Consider the following 25,863-nt stretch of genomic DNA (forward strand, 5'->3'; position numbering starts at 1 on the left):
CACAAGTAGTAGAGACACCATGTGACCAAATTTTGGCCATAGAATCACATTTGACTTCTGCGAAGTATCTTTAAGAGAGAGGTATGATCTTTGTCTCCGCATTCATGTGGCTGCCTGCAGCAACGATTTGATGGCTGGAGTTCAAAAGCTATCTTAGAGCATGAGGGCGGGCAGAGCAGAGAGCCGGGGTTCGGGGCCCTGGGTCTCTACTGACTTAGTGGAGCCCCCAGAGAAGCTCCGGTTCTTTGCTTTTAGACTTCTTTTATTTGAAACAGACATAAGCTCTTGTCCTGTTCAAGCCACTGTTATTTTTCTTTTTTTTTTTAAATTGGGGTATAGTTGCTTTACAATGTTGTGTTAGTTTCTGCTGTACAATGAAGTGAATCAGCTATATGTATACATATATCCCCTCCCTCTTGGATCTCCCTCCCACCCCGCTCCCGCCCATTCCACACATGTAGGTCAACACAGAGCACCGAACTGAGCTTGTGCTATATAGCAGGTTCCCACTAGCTATCTGTTTTACACATGGTAGTGTATGTATGTCAATCCTGAGCTCCCAATTCATCCTACTCCTCTTTTCCCCCCACCCCGTGTCCATACGTTCATTCTCTATGTCTGAGTCTGTATCCCTGTCCTGCAGAAAAGTTCATCTATACCATTTTTCTAGATTCCACATACATGCATTCATATACAATATTTGTTTTTCTCTTTCTGACTTACTTCACTCTGTATGACAGACTGTAGGTCCATCCATGTCTCTACAAATGACCCAATTTCGTTCCTTTTTATGGATGAGTAATATTCCATTGTATGCATGTACTTCTTCTTTATCCATTCTTCTGTAGATGGCTTCCATGTCCTGGCTATTGTAAATAGTGCTGCAATGAACATTGGGATGCATGTGTCTTTTTTTTTATGTATTTATTTTATTTTATTTTTGGCCACACTGGGTCTTAACTGCTGCACAGGCATCCTCTAGTTGTGGCAAGCAGGGGCTACTCTTCCTTGCGGTGCACAGGCTTCTCATTGCAGTGGCTTCCCTTGTTGCGGAGCACAGGCTCTAGGTGCGCGGGCTTCAGTAGTTGTGGCTCGCAGGCTCTAGAGCGCAGGCTCAGTAGTTGTGGTGCACAGGGTTAGTTGCTCCGTGGCATGTGTGATCTTCCTGGACCAGGGCTTGAACCTGTGTCCCCTGCACTGGCAGGTAGATTCTTAACCACTGCGCCACCAAGGAAGCCCGATGTGTCTTTTTGAATTATGGTTTTCTCTGAGTATATGCCCAGTAGTGGGGTTGCTGGGTCATACTGTAGTTCTATTTTTAGTTTTTTAAGGAACCTCCATACTGTTCTCCATAGTGGCTGTATCAATTTACATTCCCACCAACAGCACAAGAGGGCTCCCTTTTCTCCACACCCTCTCCAGCATTTATTGTTTGTAGATTTTTTGATAATGGCCCTTCTGACCACTGTGAGGTGATAACTCATTGTAGTTTTGATCTGTATTTCTCTAATAATTAGTGATGTATCTTTTCATGTGCTTCTTGGCCATCTGTATGTCTTCTTTGGAGAAATGTCTATTTAGGTCTTCTGCCCATTTTTGGATTGGATTGTTTGTCTTTTTGATATTGAGCTGTGTGAGCTGTTTGTATATTTTGGAGATTAATCCCATGTCAGTTTCTTCATTTGCAAATATTTTCTCCCATTCTGAGGGTTGTCTCTTCATCTAATTTATGGTTTTCTTTACTGTGAAAAAGCTTTTAATTAGGTCCCATTTGTTTATTTTTGTTTTTGTTACTCTAGCAGGTGGGTCAAAAAAGATCTTGCTGTGATTTATGTCATAGAATGTTCTGCCTATGTTTTCCTCTAAGGGTTTTATAGTGTCCAGTCTTACATTTAGGTCTTTAATCCATTTGAGTTTATTTTTGTGTATGGTGTTAGGGAGTGTTCTAATTTCATTCTTTTACATGTAGCTGTCCAATTTTCCTAGCACCACTTATTGAAGAGGCTGTCTTTTCTCCATTGCATATTCTTGCCTCCTTTGTCATAAATTAGGTGACCATAGGTGTCTGGGTTTATATGTGGGCTTTCTATCCTGTTCCATTGATCTATATTTCTGTTTTTGTGCCAGTACCATACTGTCTTGAGGACTGTAGCTTTGTAGTATAGTCTGAAGTCAGGGAGCCTGATTCCTCCAGCTCCGTTTTTCTTTCTCAAGATTGCTTTGGCTATCAGGGTGTTTTGTGTCTCTACACAAATTTTAAGTGTTTTTATTCTAGTTTTGTGAAAAATACCATTGGTAATTTGATAGGGATTGCATTGAATCTGTAGGTTGCTTGGGGTAGTATAGTCATTTTCACAATGTTGATTCTTCCAATCTAAGAATGTGATATATCTCTCCATCTGTTTGTGTCACCTTTGATTTCTTTCATCAGTGTCTTATAGTTTTCGGAGTACAGGTCTTTTGTCTCCTTAGGTAGGTTTATTCCTAGGTATTTTATTCTTTTTGTTGCTATGGTAAATGGGATTGTTTCCTTAATTTCTCTTTCTGATCTTTTGTTATTAGTGTATAGCAATGAAAGAGATTTCTGTGCAATAATGTTATCCTGCAACTTTACCATATTCATTGATTAGCTGTAGTAGTTTTCTGGTGGCATCTTTAGCATTTTCTGTATACTTTTCTTTTTCTGTTCTGTGTAACCAATTCATAGTGCCTGCAAATTATTCCATTGCTAAAGTAAATTTTGTATCATGACACGTTCATTTTGATGATAAGGCTCAGCACTTAGTATTTTCATGACAAAGTGAAAGGGCAGAGAGATTTGTCATTTGATTCATTCCACTTTAGTTCCAAATGCTTGAAAAACAGTTGGGTTTCCCTCAAGTTTGCTTGATCATGCAGCGCTTTCCAATGACTTTAGCCAACATGTTTGAAAACTGTGTTTTTCATGTCATAACTATCTGGTCCTCTACAGTAAAATCTTTTCATTTTCAAATGTCAAGCTCCCTATGAAAGAGAAGAAATGCTTTTGAAAGCTAGACCCCGTTAATTGCTGTGAAATTGCCTTAGGTGTTCCTCACTACAAGTGTGTTCTTCATTTATTGGCTATATTAACACCCACCACTTGATTCCTTCCTAATTTTCGCTGTGTCCTAGGCTAAGTTCTCATCATCCTAAAGATAAGGCAGATACTTGTCAGAAATTTTTTGATTTAAAATGAGAGAAATTTCATTCGAGCTGGCTTAATGAAAGCATAATTTATTTGTTCATACCACTGAATAGTCCATGGAACATAAGTCTTCTGGCTTCTGGCATGGCTGGGTCAATTGGTGTCATCAGGAATCTATTTCATTATATTCTAAGGCCTTGCTCTCCTCTGTGCAGGATGTCTCTGCATGGTGGACAAAATCATTCCCAGCAATTAAATGTTCCCATAGTCTTTTTTTTCCCCCATAATCTTTAATATTAGCATTACTACCCCAAAATGGGCTGCCTCTCATTTGTCTGGCTTAAGACATGTGCTCACCCTAGTCTAATCCCATAGCTGGGGGTGCAGTCTTCTGATTAGCAAGACCAGTCCACATGGACCCTTGTAGCCAGAGGTGCTGCATGAGCAGAGCATGAGAATAGAATGAAAAAAAAGAAGAGGAATTTTATCCACATAAAAGAGCATAGTTAGGGGCTTCCCTGGTGGCGCAGTGGTTGAGAGTCCGCCTGCCGATGCAGGGGACACGGGTTCGTGCCCCAGTCCGGGAAGATCCCATATGCCATGGAGCGGCTGGGCCCGTGAGCCACGGCCACTGGGCCTGTGCGTCCGGAGCCTGTGCTCCGCAACAGGAGAGGCCACAACAGTGAGAGGCCCGCGTACCATAAAAAAACAAACAAACAAACAAAAAGGAGCATAGATAGCAAGAAAAGACTGCAGATGTGCACCACAGGGCAATTCAATAACTTTAAAAATAAGGATAAATCATGTGTTACTTTCAACATCTTTAAATGCTCTCTAGGTCTCATCCTTTTCATCTTACTATATTTTACATCTCATTATATTTTACCGCTAACTCACTTGTAGTTCAGCTAATACTTACTGTTCGTACAGGTTTCTCACTCCTCTATCTTCCCTTCTAAACTTCTGGGATTTCAACCTAGAGGTACATGATTAAGAAGAACAAGGCTGTGTAGAAATGGGGACTTAAAATTCTTTTCCTTAAACAGATGGAATGGTTGGGTTTAAGCATTTGGAGGGATAGTCAGTTAGAGGGTGAAAGAACCCTCATTTTGGAAGCTCTTTGAAAGATCATGATACTGGGTGCTAACTACATGGGAAAGGAATAGTACTGACAACTGGCATAAACAGGATGGTGGAGTTTGTCTATCACAGGTTTTTATTTCTTGGGGATTTCAGCTCCAATTCATGTAGGGACCTCAGTGTAAGCCAGGGAGAGTGAGAAGGCCAGGACATAATAGAACCAAGGGTGGATCAAGAAGGATTGTCGGCCAGTTGTCCAAATGCAAATGGTGTCCTTGGCTTTGACCAAATGGCATCAAGAGCCACGTGATCCTCAGGTGGTAAGTGGCATAAGGCAGCAGACAATATGCAAGTCAAGGGGTGAACATGTCAAGTCCTGAGGGCTGAGTGGAGCCCTGAGTACAGGGCTCCACTCAGCAATGCTGGTTACTGAGAGATCTGTATTCCTCCCTCAAGAATACATACTGGCAAAAGCTAGCCAAAACTTCACATCCCGCAGGGAACCTCAGGTATCAATCAAGAAACAAAGGTAATCAGAGCACACTCATGAGGACCGGGGTGCTGGCTTTGATCTGGGGCTCGCCATTGCCAGACAAATCCCAGATTACAACCTCTGGAGGGTCTGTAGCTGCTAATAGCTTGCTGACTTGAATCACAATGGCTGAGAACTCGAGGCTGAGTTTTCCAGTTAAAGTTATCAGCTGAGAGCCTTCCGATGAAGAGGAAAAAGATAAATTTGAGGAAATTCTCAACTAGTTCATAACTTACACTTATTTTTATATCTTGAAGCTTCTACTAAAATGCTGGGCATTGTACTCAATACAGACTTACTGAATTAAAGGAGGAATGACATAAACACACACTCATCATCCCAATGTGACCATACATAAAACTAGGGGTGACAAGTATAGCCACAGATGGGAAGACTGCTGGCTGGGCCGTCTGGCTATATGAACTTAGTCTGCTTATTGCAGTGTTCTAACCACACAAGCCAAACAGCTTCGAGCCCACACCTCCAGAGTCCACCAAAACTCTTGTTAATATCAACCAGCCCTTTTAGTTCCCAGGAGTAGATGTGAGTTCCTAGGTCTACACTTCATTGAACCTTGAAGTTTTGGGAGAGAGTAGTGCAAGCCATTGGAAGTAGAAACATGGGAGTTGTCACTCCCAGAATAATGACATCTCCAGGCCCAGTACTATCTAAGAAGGGAATTCTGTCCTTCTTAAACTTTTATACTGGGGTGATTTGAGGGCATTCTCACCCATTGTATCTTTCTGGCTCCACTATAAGAAAAACCCTTCTTGCCTCTCTGTGCTTATTTCCCTCTCAAACAACATGTAAAGTTTACAGAGGCAATCCTTCATGGCTTCTATGGCCCCTAGTTATATGAGACTGCTAAACAGTTTTTGGAATGTCTTAGGAATCAGAAAAAGGAGGTGTTGCCAGATTATCTTGGCCATCATTGGGCTGACAGATGTCTCATCCAGGTTGTCCTCATGCCCAAGTGATTATTGGGAGCCAGGCCAGAGCTCCAAGCTGGTGGTCCAAGGGCACATGCAGCCAAAGTGGGCAGCGGGTAAGAGGCATAGTTGAATCTGAGCTATACTTGGGTCAAGGCAGGCAGCTAGCCTGAGAGGTAATCAAAGTTACACAAGGCAAGGTTCCCTGTGGGGGTAGAAACAGTTTGTATCTTTTATAGCAGAGAACATTCAGGTGGGGGGAAAAAGGAAAAAAATACATTGAATAGCTCTGTGTGCCCATGAGTGCCCTTGACCTTAGGGAGAGCTTGGTTAGAGGACATCATGAAGTTCTACTGTCACAGTCGGAGGCGCTCGTGGTTGGTGACTACCTCCTACATTCTTGGAGCTCTGTTTGTGAAAGGGACTCTGTTCCTGTTATATGGAGCTTAGTTTCTAAGGAATCATCTTCAAAGTGTCCCTCTTATACCCCTAGGAGCTCTAAGCCTTAGTCTTATGGGAGGCTTGGGTCTTATTTGAATTAGGGCTGTGGGTGGGGTCAGGGACCACATCTTTAGGAAGGTGATGGTGCTGGGGAGGAGGCCTGCCTTGTCCACCAGACCATTCTTCCCCCAGCGGCCTCTGTTTCCTGGGGCCGGGCAGCGCAGCACTCTGCTGTGTTCTGGTGAGACCTACAGCTGTGTGCTGGGCAAATGTTCAGGGTGAGCACCACTGATTACACCCTTGACGGTGGTCCAGTTGGCCTTGACATTTGTAGACAAGGTCCCTGGGCCTCTGCATCATGCAGAAGCACTTGGGAGAAGGTGGCAGTCCTGGACAGACTTTCTCTGCTCACCCACAAATCCTCAGAGGGTTTCCCTCTGTGGGTTTATAAAAGCCCATTATCTAATTCATGACTCAGAGAATTGAGCTTGCTGGCAAGAGGCTTTTTAAGCCACATTTTGAATAATTTCTCAGCAATTCATTACATGGGAAAACAGGTCCTTTTTGTTCTAATACTTAGCCTACGAATGCAACTCCCTTCTGCCAAAATTCATTAACAAAACCTGTGTATAGGGGCCCAGCAACTCTGGCCAGTTTCTTAAATGCACTCAAACTTGCTGATCATTGAAATGTAAATTTTTACCTTTGGCTGGAAATGACTCATGGGTCTCAGCTTGTAGGAAACAGCAATGTCGCTTTCAAACACCCGGGATAGCTCCAGACCAAGTGCCCATTGTGAGATGAGGCTTAACGTGTGGCAACCAAGAGACGGCCGCGTGTCATCTTTCCGATTGGCAGCAGAGGGAGGGCTGGTAATGAACATGCTAACAGCTTGAGGGGGACAAAGCTCCCCTTGTTGGCAATATGGTGACCCAGAGCTCAGCAGAGCCCCACGACAGGACCAGGCTGTTCAGGCTCTGCTCACACCAACCATCATCCCTGTGAGAACAGTTTGGGCTTGCCACCCCAGGCTGGCCTGTGCAGAGTGGTGGGCTGGGTTCTCTACAGAAAGGAAGAGAGAGGGGTGGCCAACGGAGCTCAGACCAATGAAGCTGGTGCAATGGGTGAGGCATAAATAGCCATCTCAAACTTTGCTTGATACAAAGCTGGATATGCTTATTTCTAAATATATATTTTTAATTTATATTATATGTAACATAAGGTATATTTAAACTATATTACCTTATATATTTAAATTAATATGTTTAAAATAAAATATTAAATATATTAAAACATATATCTTTTTAGTTTTTTTATTGTGTTAAAATACACATGACATAAAATTTATCATCTTAACCATTTTTAAGTGTGCAGTTCAGTGGTATGAAGTACATCTATATTGTTGTGTAACCATCACCACCACCCATTTCCAGAAGTCTTTTCATCTTGCAAACAAAAACTCTGTACCAATTAAACAATAACTCCCTATTCCCCTTTCTCCCCAGCCCAGGGAAACTACCATTTTACTTTCTGTCTTAATGATTTTGACTACTCTAGGTATCTCATAAGTGGTATCTTCTTATAATGATGTTTCTTCTTATAAGGGCACTAATCCTATCATGAGGGCCCCACTCTCATGATCTAATCTAACCATAATTATTTCCCTTGAGATCATCATACTAAGTGACGTCAGTCAGACAGAGAAAGACAAATATCATATGATATCACTTATATGCAGAATCTAAAAAAAATGATACAAATGGACTTATTTACAAAACAGAAATAGACTTAGAGAATGAACTAATGGTTACCGGGGGGAAGGGTCGGGGGGGAGGAATAAGTTGGGAGTTTGGGATTGACATGTACACACTGCTATATTTAAAATAGATAACCAACAAGGACCTACTGTATAGCACAGGGAACTCTGTTCAGTATTCTATAATAACCTAAATGGGAAAAGAATTTGAAAAAGCATAGATACATGTATATGTATAACTGAATCACTTTGCTGTACACTTGAAATTAACACAACATTGTTAATCAACTATACTCCAATATAAAATAAAAATTTTTTAAAAACTTAATTATTTCCCAAAGGCCTCATCTCTAAACGCCATTTTATTGGGGGTTAGGGCTTCACTATATAAATTTTGAGGGGACATAATTCAGTACATAGCACTATACAAATACCTCTTCAAGACCCTGCTTTCAATTATTCTGGGTATATACCCAGAAGTGGAATTTCTGGTCATATGGTAATTCTATTTTTAATTTTTTGAGGAACTGCCATTCTGTTTTTCACAGTGGCCGTCCCATTTTACATCCCTACCAACAATGCACAAATTTTCCAATTTCCCCATATCCTCGTCAACACTTGTGATTTTCTGTTTTTTTGATAGTAGTCATACTAATGTGTGTGAGGTGGTATCTCATTGTGATTTTGATTTGCATTTCCCTAATGATTAGTGATGCTGAGCATCTTTTCATGTGCTTACTGGCCATTCAAAAACATATAATATACACTTTTAATATATACTTTATATATTTTAAAAGTACATGCTAATATAGATGCTTGGGGAAAAAACTGAAAAAATCATAAATTCAAGGTTACTGATTCTGCTGGCAAGATTAAGGGTAAATTTTTGGTTTCTTTCTTATATTTTTCTATACATTCTAAGTTTTTTAATAAGAAGGCTTTTCTCTTATAATTGTTATTGTCATTATCATCATCTAACATTTATCATTTATCCTGGCACTGCACTAAGCACTTTACATGAATTCTTTCAAATAAGTCTTATAATCACCATAGGTAACTGGCACCACAATTATTTGTAAATATGCTATTTTGTTTTTTAAAAAGAGTTCAAGAATCTCAGGGCTGTCAAGGTGACTTACCACCAAGTTCATTAGAAATCCCTTTGTGGTCACTTCCATAGCTCATTCTGCCCCTGAGCACTAAGTTAAGCAGGTTGCTCAGTAATAAGACAAGCTTCTTTGTGCTAGTGTTCTCAGAAGCACTCTGTGGAGGTGAATAATTATACCTTCCATTTGTTTAAACAATGTAACGATAATTATGGAGCACCTACTATGCACTAGACACTCAGACACTGGGCTCAGAAGGGATGCTACGAGAAAAGACAGTCTCCACCTTAAGAGTTTGACAAGCTTCTGTAGCATCCTATAAATGCTCTCCAGGGGAGCCATGACAGTGGTACAAAGAAGGACGGGCTCTGCCCCAAGGATTTCTATATCTGGTGGCACATCAGAATTATCTGGAGTGCTCTGTAAAGTTACAGACTCTGGAACACCACCCCAGACTTTCTGAATCAGAATCTCTGAATGAATCCCTGGGAATCTGTATTTTAAAACAGTTGCCCAGGTGATTCTGATTTGCAGCCAGGATGAGGAATCACCGGTAGATCCACCTTCTTGACTTGCATGGTATGTTGTAGATGCTATTGTTGACTGATCGAGTAATCTCTTTTCAGATAAAAGAGGGAGGGAGGAGTTCTATAGAATAATAATATAGAAATAAGATGGGTGGGGAAGAATGCTTATGAAGCCTGTGTTTTAGTCCCTCATTCAAGCTCAGTCCTATGGGTAATATATCTTGCAGAAGTGTTAAAGAAGACATTTCTCCTTGGTATAATCATTTCGGAAAACAGTGTGGTGGTTCCTCAAAAAATTAAAAGTAGAACTACCATGTGATCCAGCAATTCCACGCCTGGGTAAATATCTGAAGGAAACAAAATCAGTATCTCAAAGGAATATCTACACTCCCATGTTCATTGCAGCATTATTCACAATAGCCAAGATATGGAAACAAATCTAAATGTCTTTCAATGGATGAATGGATAAAGAAAATTTATATGTTAGAATATCATTCAGACTTAAAAAAGAAAATCCTGCCAATTGCAACAACACGGATGGATCTTGAGGGCACTGTACTATATGAAATAAGTCAGAGAAAGAAAAATACTGTGTGGTAGCATTTACATATAGTATTTTTTTTAAGCCAATTTCATAGAAACAGAGAATAGAATGGTGTTTGCTAGAAGCTGGTGGGGCGAGGGAAATGGGAGATGTAGGTACATTATATTTTCATTATATGAAGAATAAGCTCTGAGGATTTAATGCACAACATGGTGACTATAGCTAATAATATGGTATTATATACTTAAAAGTTGCTGAGAGTAGCTCTTAAACATTCTCACCACACACCAAAAAGAGTTAACTATGTGAAATGCTGCATATGTTAATAATCTCGATCGTAGTAATTACTCTACAATGTAGATGTATATCAGATCATCACATTGTACACTTTAAATATATACAATTATATTTGTAAATTATTTCTAAATAAGTTTGGGAAACAAAAACAAAATTCTTCAAATGTTTCTTGTCACTCTTAAAATCTAAACTCCTTGAACAAAAACAGAAGACATATTTCCCTAGTAATTTTTTTCTCAACCTAAAACTATTGAATACATCAAAGATTGTTTTATACAGTATTTGTGTAAATATTTCTACCACCCAGCATCCAATTCAATCCCTATTCATCAAACAATTCAACTCGGTAAATATCTCTTCTTGGACCAAATATCACTCTTAGACCAAATAAGAAAGCAAATAAGAAATGACCCCTGATCTTAAGGAGAGCAGAGGGCTTTGTAGATAGATAATATAAGGAGAAAGAGAGAAGAGTAGTAGGTAATAAATGCATATACACTGAGAAGAGTTTGATCAGCCCGCAAACAACTTCAGTTCACGTGAACCTTGAGGCTGAATTCATATCTTCCCACACTACTGAATTGCTGGCTGTAAATTTAGAAAGTAACTTCTAGTTTCCTATCCCAAATCCACCCTCACCCTCTTTTCCCAGTTACTGGAGACAAAAAAGTGCCCAGTGGGGGAAAAAACTTAAAATTTCCAGCCTCCTTTATATTTAAGTGTGGCTGCTGTGATGTTAGCAGAAGTCATTGGCTGAGGCTTTCAATAAAACCCTTGTTTCCTCTTCTGCCCTTTCTACTGCCTGAGGTTCAGAAGTGATGACTGGAGCTCCAGCAGCCAAGCAAATCACAGAGACCTTAGCTCTGACATCTCTGTGCCACTGAACTAAGGACGGTCTCTACTTACCTCCAGACTTTTTAATACATGGGAGAAATAACTTTCTGCATGGCAACTGTGTGTTTAAGCCTCTTTAGCCAGTTTTCTGTTCCTACTAACTACCACCTAATAGAAAATGTGCAACATTTATCTCCCAGAGCCTAGATATTATACATAGAGAAAACCACAAACGTGCTTCAATGTACTTGCATGTGTGGCTTGCAAATTGGATTCCTAAACACCATCAAAGAACTAATAAACACTCGACTGAGGGATCCTCTATTTCACTCCTCTCAGGAATGGCAGTTAGTTTTCTTGGCAAAGGTCTTGCAGGTATATGCTCAAGTTTGAGACCAAACCCACAGGTTTATATCCGCCTGTGCTTTGTATTTCTACTGCTGTGTGACATCACTGAGCCATCCCACGAGGCTCCTGGCCTCCCCAATTAGTCAAGGATTAGAAAGGCAGTGTTGACATTTATAAATTCTGTTTCATCATTGGTCATGTCAAAAAGAGACTGCTTTGTTGCCAAATTTGTGGGATTTGGGGAAAGATTCTGCTGTTATGGAAGACTGGGTAGAAAGACAGGCTCCCCTTTCACTCTTACAGAAAATCTACTCCTGCCCCAAAGCTTGCGATTACATTTCCTTTGCTTTGATAAACTACAAGTGGTTTTAAATTGAGTCATAAATTTCTCCAGGCCTTTTAGAGACCAACCCCCTGCCTTTGATTCCCTCACCTCCCGTGGCAGTGAAATCTGCTGGAGACCCACTCATACACTTTGTGCACGTTTAGGCTGGGAGTTTGAAATTTACAGGCCAAGCCTTGCAGAGTGAGCTCAACTTTTTAATAGCTTGAGAAGGAACCAGAGAGACTGCAAGTGGGGATTCATCAGGGCTGCAGGTCTTCGAGACAGACAAAGCTGCCTCTAGAGAAGACCCTCACACCAAATGCTAGAAGTGAACAATTCATTGGTGGCTCCAATAAGCTCCTTGAGGTGACTATGTGGACAACTGGCTTTGGAGTCATGGTCTAAAATTAGTCTTTCTTTTTAAAATAATGATTTGTAACATATATACTTTGCCTTGATTGGTAACATATATACCAAGCTTCAGGAACTGAATAACTTTATGTGTAAAGCTGCTACGTTCAGTGAGAAATCGTTAGCAAACTCCATCTCCCCACTAAGTCCTCGTACATCCCCTTGGCAGGTCATGTGCAGAAGACCCTGGGTGGGTTCGTGGATACCCTCATCTGTCCCTGATTTTCTAGAATCAATGTATCAGGTGAGGGACAGCAAAGTGAATGGGGAGCTTCTCCCTAAGCGGGGGGGTGCTCGCGGCCCGGAAACAGGAGCAGCAATTTCCTCTTACCCACTTCTGCAGGCTGTATTCTTCCAGGTGGCTCAGAGCATGCTGGGCAGGGCTTCACACTTCCCAGTCGTGGCCAACTCCAGTCTGTTCTCTGAGTTCATCTGACCTTAAGCAAAAGAAAATTCCACCTCTGAGGTTTTGCCTGAGGTCAAACCTATCCCTAGCAATATGTATGTATATATGTAAATATGTGTATGTATAAAATAACTAGTTAATTCTCTGTAATTAGCAGCTGTGAGGTAGGTACTATTACTAGCCTCATACTATGGATGAGGAGACCGAGGTATAAAATGTTAAAAATAACTTCCCTAAATGCACACAACTAGAGAGTGTTATAAGGACTGAGTTACTGGGTAAAGTGCTTGGAACAAAACCTTGTACACAGTACAATATAAGTGTTAATTATGATTATGATAATTATTATTACTCTAACATTCCAGGCACTATACTAGCACTAGAGATACAATGATCAAAAAGATACAGCCTCTGTCCTTTAACAACTCACTGTGTGGTGGGAAAAATTGTTATGCAAATTGATAATTATGCTATAGGTAAATATTTGAGGTCTGAATAAGGGACCGTAAGAGCACACAGAGGAAGCACTTGGGTTCAGCCTGGAGTTCTTACAGAGCAGCACTGTCCAGAAAAAATAGAGTACAAGCCAGATACTCAATTTTAGAGTTTCTTGAAGCCAAATTTAAGAAGTGAAAAATATGGAGAAATCAATTTCATAATATACCAAAATATTATCATTTCAATGTATATTTTAAAAATCATTACCATAAAAATATTTTACATTCTTTTTTTTGTACTAAGTCTTTGAAATCTGGTGTGTATTTTATACTTAGAACACATCTCAGTTCAGACTAGCCACATTTCAAGTGCCCCATAGGTCTAGTATCTCCTATATTGATCAGCAGATACAGAAAGCTTCCTGGAGGAAGTGACATTTGAGCTAAAGGAGGAGGTTGGGCCCTATTTCTAATTACTCCTGAGAAGGATGAGATTGTGATTCACTGGTGACTTTGATCCCAGGCTCTACTTCTCTAGGATAATACCCTGTGTGGTCGGCAGAACAATGACCCCCAAAGATGTCCACTTCCTGATCTCCAGAACTTGTGAATATGTCACTTCACCTGACAAGGGGGAATTAAGGTTGTAGATGGAATTAAGATTGCTAATCAGCTCACCTTGAAATGGAGAGCTTATGCTGGTTTATCCAGGTGGGCCTAATTTAACTACAAAAAGTCCTTACAAGTGAAAGAGAGAGGCTGGAGAGTCAGTGTCAGAGAGATGCCACATGAGAAAGACTCCACCAGCCATTGCTGGTTTTGCAGATGGAAAGGGAGGTTGTGAGCCAAGGAACGTGAGTGGCCTCTAGAAAATAGGAAAGGTAAGGACCCAGACTCTCCCTTAGAGCCTCCAGAAGGAACACAGCTCTGTTGACACTTTAATTTTTGTCCAGTGAGACCCATTTAAGACTTCTGACATTAAGAGCAGTAAGATAATAAATTTGTCTTGTTTTAAGTTACCAAGTTTGTGGTGATTGTTGTAGTTGTAGCAGCCAAAGGAAACAGCCTCATTTCCTTCTTCTTTCCTGGTAGCCCCAACTTGATCCCCACTCCTTGAATGCATTCCGCGGATGTGGGTTGGGTCACTGAGAACACCAGCTGGGGGATTTCCCAGCTGCTGCCACCGTCACCTCCACCACTAGACTACACTCCTGTTCCGAGGTCCTATGTCCACAATCAGCAATCATGTGACACCCCTGTTTCCTGAACAGTCTGTTAAATGAGACACTGTAGGTGAAAGTCCTTCCTCCTCACAAAAATTATCATTGATTGGTACTGCTGTTCATAATGTTAATTAAAAGGAAAGGTTATTAATAATAGGGAAACTGGGGGAGTGAGGGAGTATATGGGAACTCTGTACTTTCTGCTCATTTTTCTATAAACTGAAAGCTGTTCTAAAAATAAAATCAATTAATTTTTTAAAAAGTAATTTACAAATAAATCAAGTAATTTACAAATAAAAAAAGTAGAGGGAAAATGGCTCACAACCCAATACCTGCAAATATGTGGAAGGCCTTGTTAGCAAGATGTAAAGGAGAGATAGGATTAGAAGAGTAATAAGGATGCTTTCCAAAGCACAGAAGGAAGACTGTACTATGTGAAGCAATAAGGGACCAGGAAAAGAAGGCTCAATTCCATGAGTCCACGGAAAAATAGGTGTGACTGTACTTTTGTTCTTCAGGGATGCAGGACCTTTGGTGTCCCATTCCTTTACGATGGGTATATAATGAAAGGAAAATGGGCCAAGTAATTTAAATAATGATTTCTGTCCACCACACCCAGTCTCGCCCCACTGAGAACCATCTGAGTGTATTCTTAACCTTTCCTCATGTTCCTCTCCTGTGAAAGGAGAGCGCAGGTTGTCCTTCACCCCTGCCGGGCAGCAAGGCTGCTTTTCTTACCAAGACTCCTGGGAAAAGTGAGAGACAGACTGGACCCCGTTCTCATGTGAATAGTATTCTCCTTACTGGCTCGCGGGAGGAGGCTTGGAGAAGACACTGAGTAGTGTGGAGAGGGACACACACCTCGGTTAATATTCCTCATTTGTTTCCAAGAGTTTAGGATGAAAGACAAGCCTCATATCAGCAGGCTTCACCTCCTGCGTCTAACCAGCCAGGTAAAGACAACTTTTTTTTTTCTTGTTTTCCTATTTTTTAAAAACGGTGCATTATAAGAGTGTTTAAGTTGTAAGAGAGCAGTGAATTCAAGGCCCCTTGAGGAAAAGAGCAGGAAGAAAGGATGCCCAGAGAACATCAGTGCTCTCTCTGCACTGAAAGCCCTCCATGCAAATGGACAGGGAGATTTATTACTCACTGCAGGTTAGAGAGCAGATGCTTGCTACTCCAGAGATTTGGCACTCTGGGATTTATAGACTTAATATAGTTTATGCTTTTGTGGACTCATTGGTTGGGAAAGTATAAGATTCCTTGGCAATAAAACTTAAAGCAGGGATAATAAACCACATCCTACAGGGTTTGAGAATCTCCCTGCACAGGTCCCACCAAACCCTCTGCCTGGATAAGACAGTTCCAGGCAATTCTTACCCCAGCCCCGCTCCTCCCTCAGTGATGCGGCCAGTGTCTCAAGAAGGGAAACTCAAGAGAGTGAAACTGGGTGAAGATGAGCAACTTCATGCCCGACCAGACGGGACGCCTAGGGCTCCTTGAAAATGCGAAAGGGAAAGAGGCAGCTTTGTTGTAGGTATCTACGTTGATATGTTATCTTGCTGCCAATTGAAACAGTAGCAAAGAAGAACAAACGTGTTTCAGCACATGGACACTGCCTCACACAAATATGGAAAAGAATATGGCAAATAATTGGTTATTTGAAATCAGTGTTTTCCTTTTCTTGATCACATCCTAAAGTACTTATTACCTGGCAAGAAAATGATGCAGTTCAGCTGGAAGCTTAAGGTGCCCAGAGATGGATTTAATTCAATAGCATCATCGAAGTGCAACTTTTAAGCACCTAGTTATTAGGGAAGGAAGGGGAATATGTCTGTGAGTCAGAGGCTGGGAGCATTCCTAAGAAAATATAAGTTTTATTACCTTTGTGGTATCTCAGGGCAGAGGCAGGCAGGCCTGGGAGATGGTAGATGAGAACCCAGGGATGCATGGTTCCCAGACCTGCCCCAGCCATCAGAAGACTCCCTCAATACAAAGCACAGTCAAGGACAAAACAAAGGGAATAGCCCAGAAGATGAGGCTGCAACTCTGCTATTTTTAAACTGCCAATTAGAATGTCTAAAATTACGTGGCTGGAACTACCACATCCGCTTCAAGATAATCATACTCTTCTGAGCTGAAGTCTTAAACCTTCTGTTTTCCAAGCCCCTGATCAGAATATTTTAAAAGATCATTTCTTGGCTGCATTAGGCCCAAAGCCAACGTGTGCTTCAGTATGTTTTCTCCTGGGAATGACTTTTCTTGGTTATAGTTCTCAAAACCTGTCTTTTGAATATTTTTGTTTGTTTCTGGGGGGGGGGGGGAATAAAGAAAAAAAAAGAGATTAAAAAACAAAAGAAACAGAAAGAAAAATATCAGAAAAAAAATCTTGTATGAAGATTAAAAAAAAAAAGTGACAGGGTTCTGTGAGTCTGTTTGATCGATCAAATTGAAGTGATTAACGTAGGCCTGTTCACTACTCACCCTTGGCCTCCTGTTAGCCCTTCTTTCCCTCCAGGTTTCACTATCCAAGCAGGAAGAATATGATGTTTTGCTTAAGGCAAATGAATCCAGTTTCCTCCACGGACATCGGACCCCAGAGAGTTCAGTTCAAATGAAATGAGAAACAGTGCATATTAAAATCCTCATCAAGCCCACTTCCAAGACCTGATACAGAGTCTAGGCTTCACGAAGCCTGCATGAACCAAAAAAGTGTGTCGAATCCCCAGTAATTCCTGCACCATCCACACTGCACACTACCCACCTTGGCTGTCCATGCAACATGTGGCTCGTGTGTAGCCTCCAGAAGCTACCTGATATAAGAGGACAACTCTGAAACACGGTAAGGACTGAAACAAAAAGATGCCATAAAAAAAATCTATCTGTATATGCCGTATATGTGTGTATATATAGGCAGTGCTTAAGTAAAATTAATTTTATTTAATGGATTATTAGGTTTTAGCTCATGCCTCTGTATGGTTCGGGGTGGGGTGGGCGTTGAAGTACACTTGATTTACAACGTGTTAGTTTCCGGTGTACAGCAAGGTGATTCAGTCATATATATATATATATATATATATATATATATATATATAACTTTTCAAATTCTTTTTCATTATAGGTTATAAGATATTTAATATAGTTCCCTGTGCTATACAGTAGGACCTTGTTGTTTATTTTATATACAGTAGTTTATATCTGCTAATCCCGAACTTCTAATTTCTCTCTCCCTGCCCCTTTCCCCTTTGGTAACCATGTTTGTTCTCTCTGTGAGTCTCTCTCTGTTTTGTAAATAAGTTCGCTTGTATCATATTTTAGATTCCACACATAAGTGATATCACGTAGTATTTGTCTTTCTCTGACTTACCTCACTTAGTATGATAATCTCTAGGTCCATCCATGTTGCTGCAAATGGCATTATTTCATTCTTTTTTATGGCTGAGTAATATTCCATTGTATATATGTACCACATCTTCTTTATCCATTCCTCTGTGGATGGACATTTAGGTTGCTTCCATGTCTTGGCTATTATAAACAGTGCTGCTATAAACATAGGGGTGCATGTATCTTTTTAGATTATAATTTTCTCTGAATATATGCCCAGGAGTGGGACTGCTAGATCATACGATAACTCTGTTTTTTTTTTTTTTTGGCGGTACGCAGGTCTCTCACTGTTGTGGCCTCTCCCGTTGTGGAGCACAGGCTCCGGACACGCAGGCTCAGCGGCCATGGCTCACGGGCCCAGCCACTCCGTGGCATGTGGGATCTTCCCAGACCGGGGCACGAACCCGTGTCCCCTGCATCGGCAGGCGGACTCTCAACCACTGCGCCACCAGGGAAGCCCGATAACTCTATTTTTAAAGGAACCTCCATACTGTTCTCCACAGTGGCTGCACCAATTTATATCCCCACCAACAGTGAAGGAGGGTTCCCTTTTCCCCACATGGTTAGCATTTATTGTTTGTGGACTTCTTAATGACGTATGCCTCTGTATGTTGTGAGGAAAGCACATTCTATGTGGTCATTTGGAAGTTGTATCCTACTTCCCATGACTGTGTATTTATTCTTTAAATTCTGTCAGTCAGGAGGAGAGTTTTAATTTGTTTTTCTCAGAAAAGAATATGAAAGATTCTTGAGGACAAATAGAGCAAGTGTTTTCCATGCCTTGGGAGAGGGCATGTGTGTCCACCACATGCACACTTGTTCCAAGTGACGGGGCTGGTGAGAAGGCCGGCTGTCCCCTGGCGGCCTCTTGCCCCTGTGCAGCTCAGCCCTGGGAAGCTCTTTCCCAAGAGGCGACCAAAAGAAGCTGGAAATGATGTGAAGGAAGGACTGTTGCCACCTTCAGCATCTCTCTCTGGATCAGTCTTCAATGTATTTCCCAATTATTACATTTCCCAGAACAACATTTATCCCCTATAACCTCACATTTAACAAAAGGCTGCTTATACCATAAAAAAAGGCAAACGGTGGTGAACACAAAATTACCTTTTAAATGTGTGCTTATGGCTTCTAAGCATTTACAAATATATCTGTGTACACAGTGCAACCAGCACCATGGCACACATCTTGCAGCTGAAGCCACTTTAAAACGAGGTCCTATTGGCCTTTCAGTAACTACAAGATGAATGCAAGATGAATGCAAGATGAGGCAGAGAGCTCTGCCCCAGGTTCCAGGGCAGTATCGTTAAGAGATCTTAAAAGATACAAATAGCAGTGGTTCTATGTTATTGTGGGGAAACTGAGTTACACTCTAATTAAATAATTGTTCCAAAACTAAACTGAAAAAAAGAAATCAGGAATGGAGTTCAAGTGGAATCCTGGTCTCCTAGCCCTTATCATCTAGCCCTTTTCTCATTTAAATACTACAGTATATCTTCTTTCTGCCACAATAAATAGTATAAGCTCTCTTCTCTCCTGAAAAGAGTTCATTCTGGGGACCAGACAGGGTGCCTATTTCTTTTTAATACTGCCCCTCAGTCCTGTGAGCTCTGATTAAATGATTTCACATGCTGAGTGCAATAATTGGAGTTGCCTAGTTCCCGACCATTTGTTTGCCAGCCATAATAAGTGTCACTGTTTTAAGGGAATGACTGATATAGTGGAGAAGCGAGAAACGGGCTGGGAGGACTAGCAAACAAGGAATCCTATTCAGAAGAAGCGAGGCGCTAAAGGTCACCACTGCCCAGCTTCCCAGGCACGCCCCCATCCCCCCACCCTCCCTACACCTACTCTCATAAATTACAAATCCACATTCAGAGCTCAATACTTTAACCTTGCAAACTGGATCAAAAACTCAAATTCTGGTAATACCAAGGCCTTGTTTCCGGCCCTTCTTCTGTTTTTGTCATTGACCAGCGTCCTCAGGTCAGCTGCTTTATCTTTATAAAGCTGTACTTTCCTCACCTGTCAAAAAAAAAAGAGACCTATCAGGGCCTCAGTAACATTCTGTGGCCCGAATTAGGCAAGTTGGTTAGAGATACTCTAATGAAAGCCCACCATGGTCACCTAGAGGCCCCAGAGGAGAACCCACGAGCCACAGAATGTTATTTTATGTATTTGGAAGGAAGTCTACTACAAAATAGACTATGTCTGCACTTATAAACTTAAAATTTAATAGTAGCAATAACACATGAAACCAGGAAAAGGAAACCAATAAAAGAGTGTACATACAATACCTACAGTTTTAGAAAGTATATAAAGAGGGGTCTTGACATTTGAGAATTCATTAAAATGTCCACAGAGCATCCACCATGTGCTCCACACTGCAGCGGGTGCTTGAAAGAGGACAAGACACAACCCTCAAGGTACTCCGGGTTTGCCAGGACGCACGGAGCGCTGGGAAACCAGAGGGGGTCTGTGAATTCTGCCTGCAGGTATGTGGTTCAAGATGACACGGAGCTGAAATGCAGGCGGAGCCTTAGAAACAAGCAGGAGTTAGCCAGAGAGAAAGGAGATTAAGAATCCAAAGCTGAGGCAATGCAATGGGCCAAGGAGCAGAGCCTGGAAAGGGCAGCTGTCAACGGTGTGGAGGGGCCAGAACACGAGTTATTGCAGGTGAGAAAGGGCAGTGGAGGAAACTGACAAGGAGAGCAGAGAGGGGTCCCGAGGAGCAGAGGCAGCCGGGCCCCAGAGGTTGGGATGTACGCCAGGGCACAGCTCTGGGCACCTGGAAGCGGCTCTTGAGCAGGGGGAGGTCACAGTCCATCGTGTTTACATTGTAAGAGCAGAAATGCAGGACTAGGTGAGTGTGTACGTGGTGGAGGAGGGACATGAAATAGGGGATGTAGGTAGGAGAAAGTTGTGGTGACCATAATTATTACTAAAAGAAAGAGCTTTTGTTCATACCTTATGAGGAGACAGCCTAAGGTAGGGATGAGCAAACTGCAGCCCATGGGCCAAATCCTGGCCCTTACCTGGTTTTGTACGGCCCCGAGCTAACAATAATCTTTACCTTTTTTTAAATGATTGAAAAAAGTCAAAAGAAGAATAATACTGAGGACTTCCCTGGTGGTCCAGCTGTTAAGACATCGTACTTCAACTGTAGGATCCCTGGTTGGGGAACTAAGATCCCGCATGCGGTGCAGCCAAAAAAAAAAAGAATATTTAATGGCACATGAAAATTACATGAAATTCAAATTGTTGTGTTCATAAATAAAGTTTTATTGTTGCACAGTCATGCCTGTTTATTTGCTATTGTCTATGGCTGCTTTACCATCACAGTGGAAGAGTTGAATAGTTGCAACAGACCACATGGCTCCCAAAGCCAAAACTTTTTACCATCTGGCCTTTTATCGGCAAAGTTTGCAGAGCCCCGGCCTAAGGCCTGAAGATGAGGAGAGGGTATAGGCTTCTTGAGGGCAGACATGGTGTTTTCCCCTCTCCATACACCCAGCTCATGCCTGCCTCATAATAAATGCTCCAAGAGTGCTCGGTGGAGGAACAAGTGAGGACCAGGTGGAAACAGTCATAATAAACTTGAATGATGACAAACTTGCCCCAGAGGTTGACAAAGTAGCAGTTTATCTTGGCAGGGTGATCTTCAGATCTGGGAAGGACCCAGTGCCCCCTGGCCCCAATATATTCCACCACCTTTAGTGGGGCAGGAGAGGAGGGGGAAAGACACCAGAGAGCAAGATATGAGTGACACAGAAAGACTCATGTTTTTCATTCTCTTATTTAAAAATAATTATGAGGCACCTACAATGAGTTGGAACTGGGCAGATCCCCAGGATACATTTGGGGTATAACACTGGTCTTCTAACTAGTGTCTCTGTCTCTTTCCCTCCCCTCCAATTTCTTTCCTGTGCACATACTAGGGTAATTTTTCTCCAACACAGTAGAAGAGAGTACTCCATGCACCATATTTCAGCCTCCCCTAGAAAAAAGTCCAAACACTTAGCCATGCATAAAGGCCCTGTGTGGTCTGGTTCTTCTTTAGCCATCACTCCCCAAGTCCTCCTTTCAGTGCCACACTCTAAGGACACCTAACAACCTTCAGTTTCCCAAATGGGCCAGGCTATTTCATGCCTCTAGGTCTTTGTTCTTGCTGGTCCCTCTGCCTGCCATGTGAGCCCTACCACCCTGCAGCATCTACTCATGCAATACAATTCAGTTCCAGGGTCACTAGTTTTGTAGCTGGCAGATGTGAGGATAGCACATAGCACTGGGTAGAGAGGTGGGAAGCCTGGATATGGAAAAGATCGAGACCCAGGATCCTGTTTATTAGGGGCAAGCATAGGGGTAAGACAGCATTGGCAGGCTCAGAGCTGAGGTTGGGACTCAGGGCTTGAGCTGTTTTCAGGCTGTCAGAAGCTATTGATTTTATAAGAGCTGGAGTTCTCAAACTTTGGTGTGCATCAGAGTCACCTAGGTGATTTTTTAAAACACTGGTATCCAATTAGAGTGGCTGAAATTATAAAGACTGACAATACCAAGTGTTGGTGAGGACATGGAATAACTACAACTCTCAAACAGTGCTGGTGAGAATCTAAAAATGGTGCAGCTGTTACCAAATCAGGGTTATTTTGCCCCAAGCACAGCAAGCCAAAACTCTGAGACCTTGAGGTTTGCAGCAAAGATAAGGTATGTGTGCAAGGCAGCCAAGAGAGCTGGGAGTGGAAGGGGTGGAATCTCAGATCCAGAATCCAGATCTGCCTCCCTAAGGCAAGGGGCTCGGGGTATTTATGGAATAAGGAATAAAGCAGCAGGGCGTCTGAGGTGTGGAGGGAGTGGGCAGCGTGGAGAAAGGTGATTGGTAAAAGATGTGGTAATGGTAATCTTTCTGCACAGGTGTAACTAAGATACAGGGCCTCTGCACTCAAATGTGCAGGCACTTGGCAGGATCAGAGGGTGGAGTTTTCAGCCCTCTGACGTCTAAAGGTCACAGAGAGGTCACTCACACATGTCCAGTTGGAGGGTCAGTGGTCCTATCCAGTCTTAACCAGCTCAGCTCCAACTAGACACAGCTGACTCCAAGTTCCTGAAAACAACTCAGGCAAGCATCTTACCGTTTAAGCTACATGCTGCCTGGAGAACCTGCAAGTCGTAAAACCACCTTGATTAGGGAAGGCAGGAGAAAGGGATTTGACTAAGAATTACTCAGGGTTTCACAGCCATTTTGGAGAACAATTTGGCAGTTTCTTATAAAATTGAGCATAAACTTGTCGTGTGGCCAGCAGTTCCACACAGACTTCTACATGATTGTTCATAGAGTTTTATCCTCAATATGAAAACTCTATAACAACCCAAATATCTATCGAAAAGTGGATGGATACACAAACTGTGGTATAGCCACACAAAGGAATACTCTATACCAATTAAAAGGAATGATTCAAAGATATATGCAACAAAATAGATAAATCTTAAAATATTATGCTCAGAGAAATAAGCCAGACACAAAATAATACATAGTGCATGCTTCTATTTTTATGAAATTCTAGAGAAGACATTAATTATAGTGACAGCACATCAGTGGGTGCCTGGGGCCAGGAGTTTGGGGGGTAGGGGCATTGAGTGCAAAGGGCATGAGGAAACGTTTTTGGGTGATGGAAATGTAGATCTTGATTGTGGTGGTGGTTACAGGGGTGTATGCTTTCATCAGAACTGACTGAACTTTGTGCTTAAAATGAGTCCACTTTATTGTTTGTAAATTATATCTCAATAAGGTTGACAAAAAAAAAAAAAAACGGTTCCAGGCCCTGTGACAAAACTGCTGAATCAAACTCTCTGTAGGCTGGGCCCAGGGCATCAGTGTGTTTAACAGGCCCAACAGGGGATTCTGATTTTCACTAAGTTTGCAAATCATCTGATTACCATTTTACTGAGCTGGCTGAGAATACTGCAGCCATGGCTCCCTTCAGTGCTCTCTGTATCAACCTTGGCTTTTGGAGTGAGTGGTGGTGTCACAGTCTCTCAGTAGAGACTCCATTAAACTAGAAGAAACCTTGTAAGGCCACACAGGCCAATCCCAGGTATAAATCTGCTCCCTGGGTTCTGCCTAGTCTTAGTGCATGCAGTAGAAAGTTCCAGATACTCCTTGAAAAAGGCTCCCAAGTGGGCTTCCGACTCGCAGTCCTCGACAGGGGACATTTCCAAATGGCAGCTCAAAGCCAAATCTCCCCAAAGTGAGCAAACGAGCTCCCCTTCCCCAAAGCTCCCACATGAGCCAAGCAATACTGCAGTCGAGTCTGTATTCCAAAAGCAGTGCAGTTTCTGAAGTTAGGTTATTTACTTTCCTTCTCACCTCTCTATGGAAATTAAGACAGTTGTGCACTGCATAGACTTACATGCAACTGTGCCTGATTAAAAAAAAGTCTCAACTTCAGGTTGTAGAAAATTACAATTTCCAACTAAAATAAATATGCCACTTTAAGGAAAGGATGAGTAATTCTGTGTCTGTGATGTTTCTTGGGATGGGTTCAGGGGTTTAGAGTGTAATGCAGTACAGGACTCTACCTGTGGTAAAGTGCTTCTCTACATCAGTAACGAGCACTCCAGGGTTTCTTCAGCCTGTTTGATTGTGTAAGGTAGCTTACTAGATGTTTAGCATACTGTAATTTGGAATGCAATGCATTATGGGTTAAATTACCACCCAAACACTACAAATAAATTACAGCCAGAGGTAGAAATGGATATTATATTGTCTTTGGCAGTAGAAATTTTACCTTCCTGGAGGCTGACGGCCTTGTCGTGATCAGGACTGCTGCTCCTCTGGCATCTGCATTAATAGAACAGATCACTGGTAAAACAGAGCTAGAGTCACAAAGGACTGCTGTTACAGAACAGCTTGAATTACATTGTCTCCCGACAATGTCAAAGAAAATTCAATACCCGAGTCAGAGGGACTTTTACAGGATTATTGGGAAGATGATTTTTATCATTGATGCTCTTATTTTTGTTCATGTGTTTAAAATTTTTGTTCAGTTTTAAAGCAGCCTGATTCTATAGAAAAATTCTTGATCTAGGTCTTTTCATTAAGTAAACCTGGAGTAGAGAAGCTCAACATCCCTAAATAATGTAAGACAAAATTACATGCACTCCACAACTCTCAGAAAAATAAATGATGGAACGAAATCTCCTTATTTCAGTGCATCTTGGATATATCTAGCATTAGAACAAAAAGGGAAAGGCTTTGGTGCTTCAAGAAAGCAGGTGAGAATATCTGTCACGTCCTAGCAGCAGTGTCTGGGACTGGGAACGTTACTCTGGAGTAACAGGGGTGGTAGCATTTGTAGTGGACATTACGGTAACGACTACTTACAGAGCACTATCTGTTGTGATGGTATACGTCCCAAAGAGTTGTGAAGATGATCAAAACGATGTACAGGAAGCACTTAGTACAGTTCCCAGGGCATTGTGAGTGCTCAACACAGGGTGTAATTACCATCATCTTTGCCATCATTAACCCTATTTTAGAAATAGAGAAATTGAGGATCACAGAGACTCAGTAGCTTGTCTAGTGTCATAAAGTAGTGAGTGTCCTAACAGGAATCTAACTCGTGTCTGACTGACCCTAAATCCATGGTTTTAACCAATCTCTGCACCTTCTTGGTTTGTAGCTGCATGAGCCTGCTGAGAAAATTATTTCCCCAAACACCAAATTACTCTCTTGACCCAGGTAAATAACTGAGATTTTGGAAACAACTCAGAGGTCTGTATTTACCTATTGCTGGGTCTCTAGTTAGAGCACCTGAGCCGAGTGAAGGGGGCCCACAGGCTGATGAGTGGGGGGGGGGGGGGCAGGGCAAAGCTGTGTCAGGCTAAGGGAGTGGCTTTGCGTACATCGCTATTGGAAGTACCCAGGCTCCTGTACCTTCTCCACACCTCCTGTTCTGAATCAGAGGTAGCATTCACAGGTATGCAGGGCACACTGACATCTGGGTTGCTGGGATTTGTCCTACAGATTTGGTGAATTTAGGATACACATTAAGCTATCTTAATGACTTCACAGTTTCTCCCAAGAAAACACATAAGGTGTCTAAAGCCAAGTATATTTAATA

The 25,863-nt window shown here is 41.8% G+C and overlaps 2 long non-coding RNA genes across 3 annotated transcripts; both read right to left on the reverse strand.

Moving 5' to 3' along the window:
* Window positions 1–3,275: 3,275 nt before the first annotated feature.
* LOC109548135 (uncharacterized) lies at window positions 3,276–17,251 on the reverse strand. 2 transcript variants are annotated; one of them, XR_012329690.1, is made up of 4 exons: window positions 16,847–17,251; window positions 16,074–16,166; window positions 12,628–12,733; window positions 3,276–3,388 (listed from the first exon to the last, which is right to left on the reverse strand). It is a non-coding gene; the product is annotated as an uncharacterized lncRNA (long non-coding RNA). The 2 variants fall into 2 exon arrangements; XR_002174149.2 differs by lacking the exons at window positions 16,074–16,166; window positions 16,847–17,251 and adding an exon at window positions 14,160–14,567.
* A 3,616-nt stretch (window positions 17,252–20,867) lies between these two features.
* LOC117311191 (uncharacterized) lies at window positions 20,868–25,261 on the reverse strand. Its single transcript, XR_004525444.2, has 3 exons — window positions 25,125–25,261; window positions 24,529–24,581; window positions 20,868–20,926 (listed from the first exon to the last, which is right to left on the reverse strand). It is a non-coding gene; the product is annotated as an uncharacterized lncRNA (long non-coding RNA).
* Window positions 25,262–25,863: the final 602 nt, after the last annotated feature.

Source organism: Tursiops truncatus, chromosome 2, assembly GCF_011762595.2.
Source record: "Tursiops truncatus isolate mTurTru1 chromosome 2, mTurTru1.mat.Y, whole genome shotgun sequence".
In the NCBI taxonomy this organism is placed as follows: domain Eukaryota; kingdom Metazoa; phylum Chordata; class Mammalia; order Artiodactyla; family Delphinidae; genus Tursiops; species Tursiops truncatus.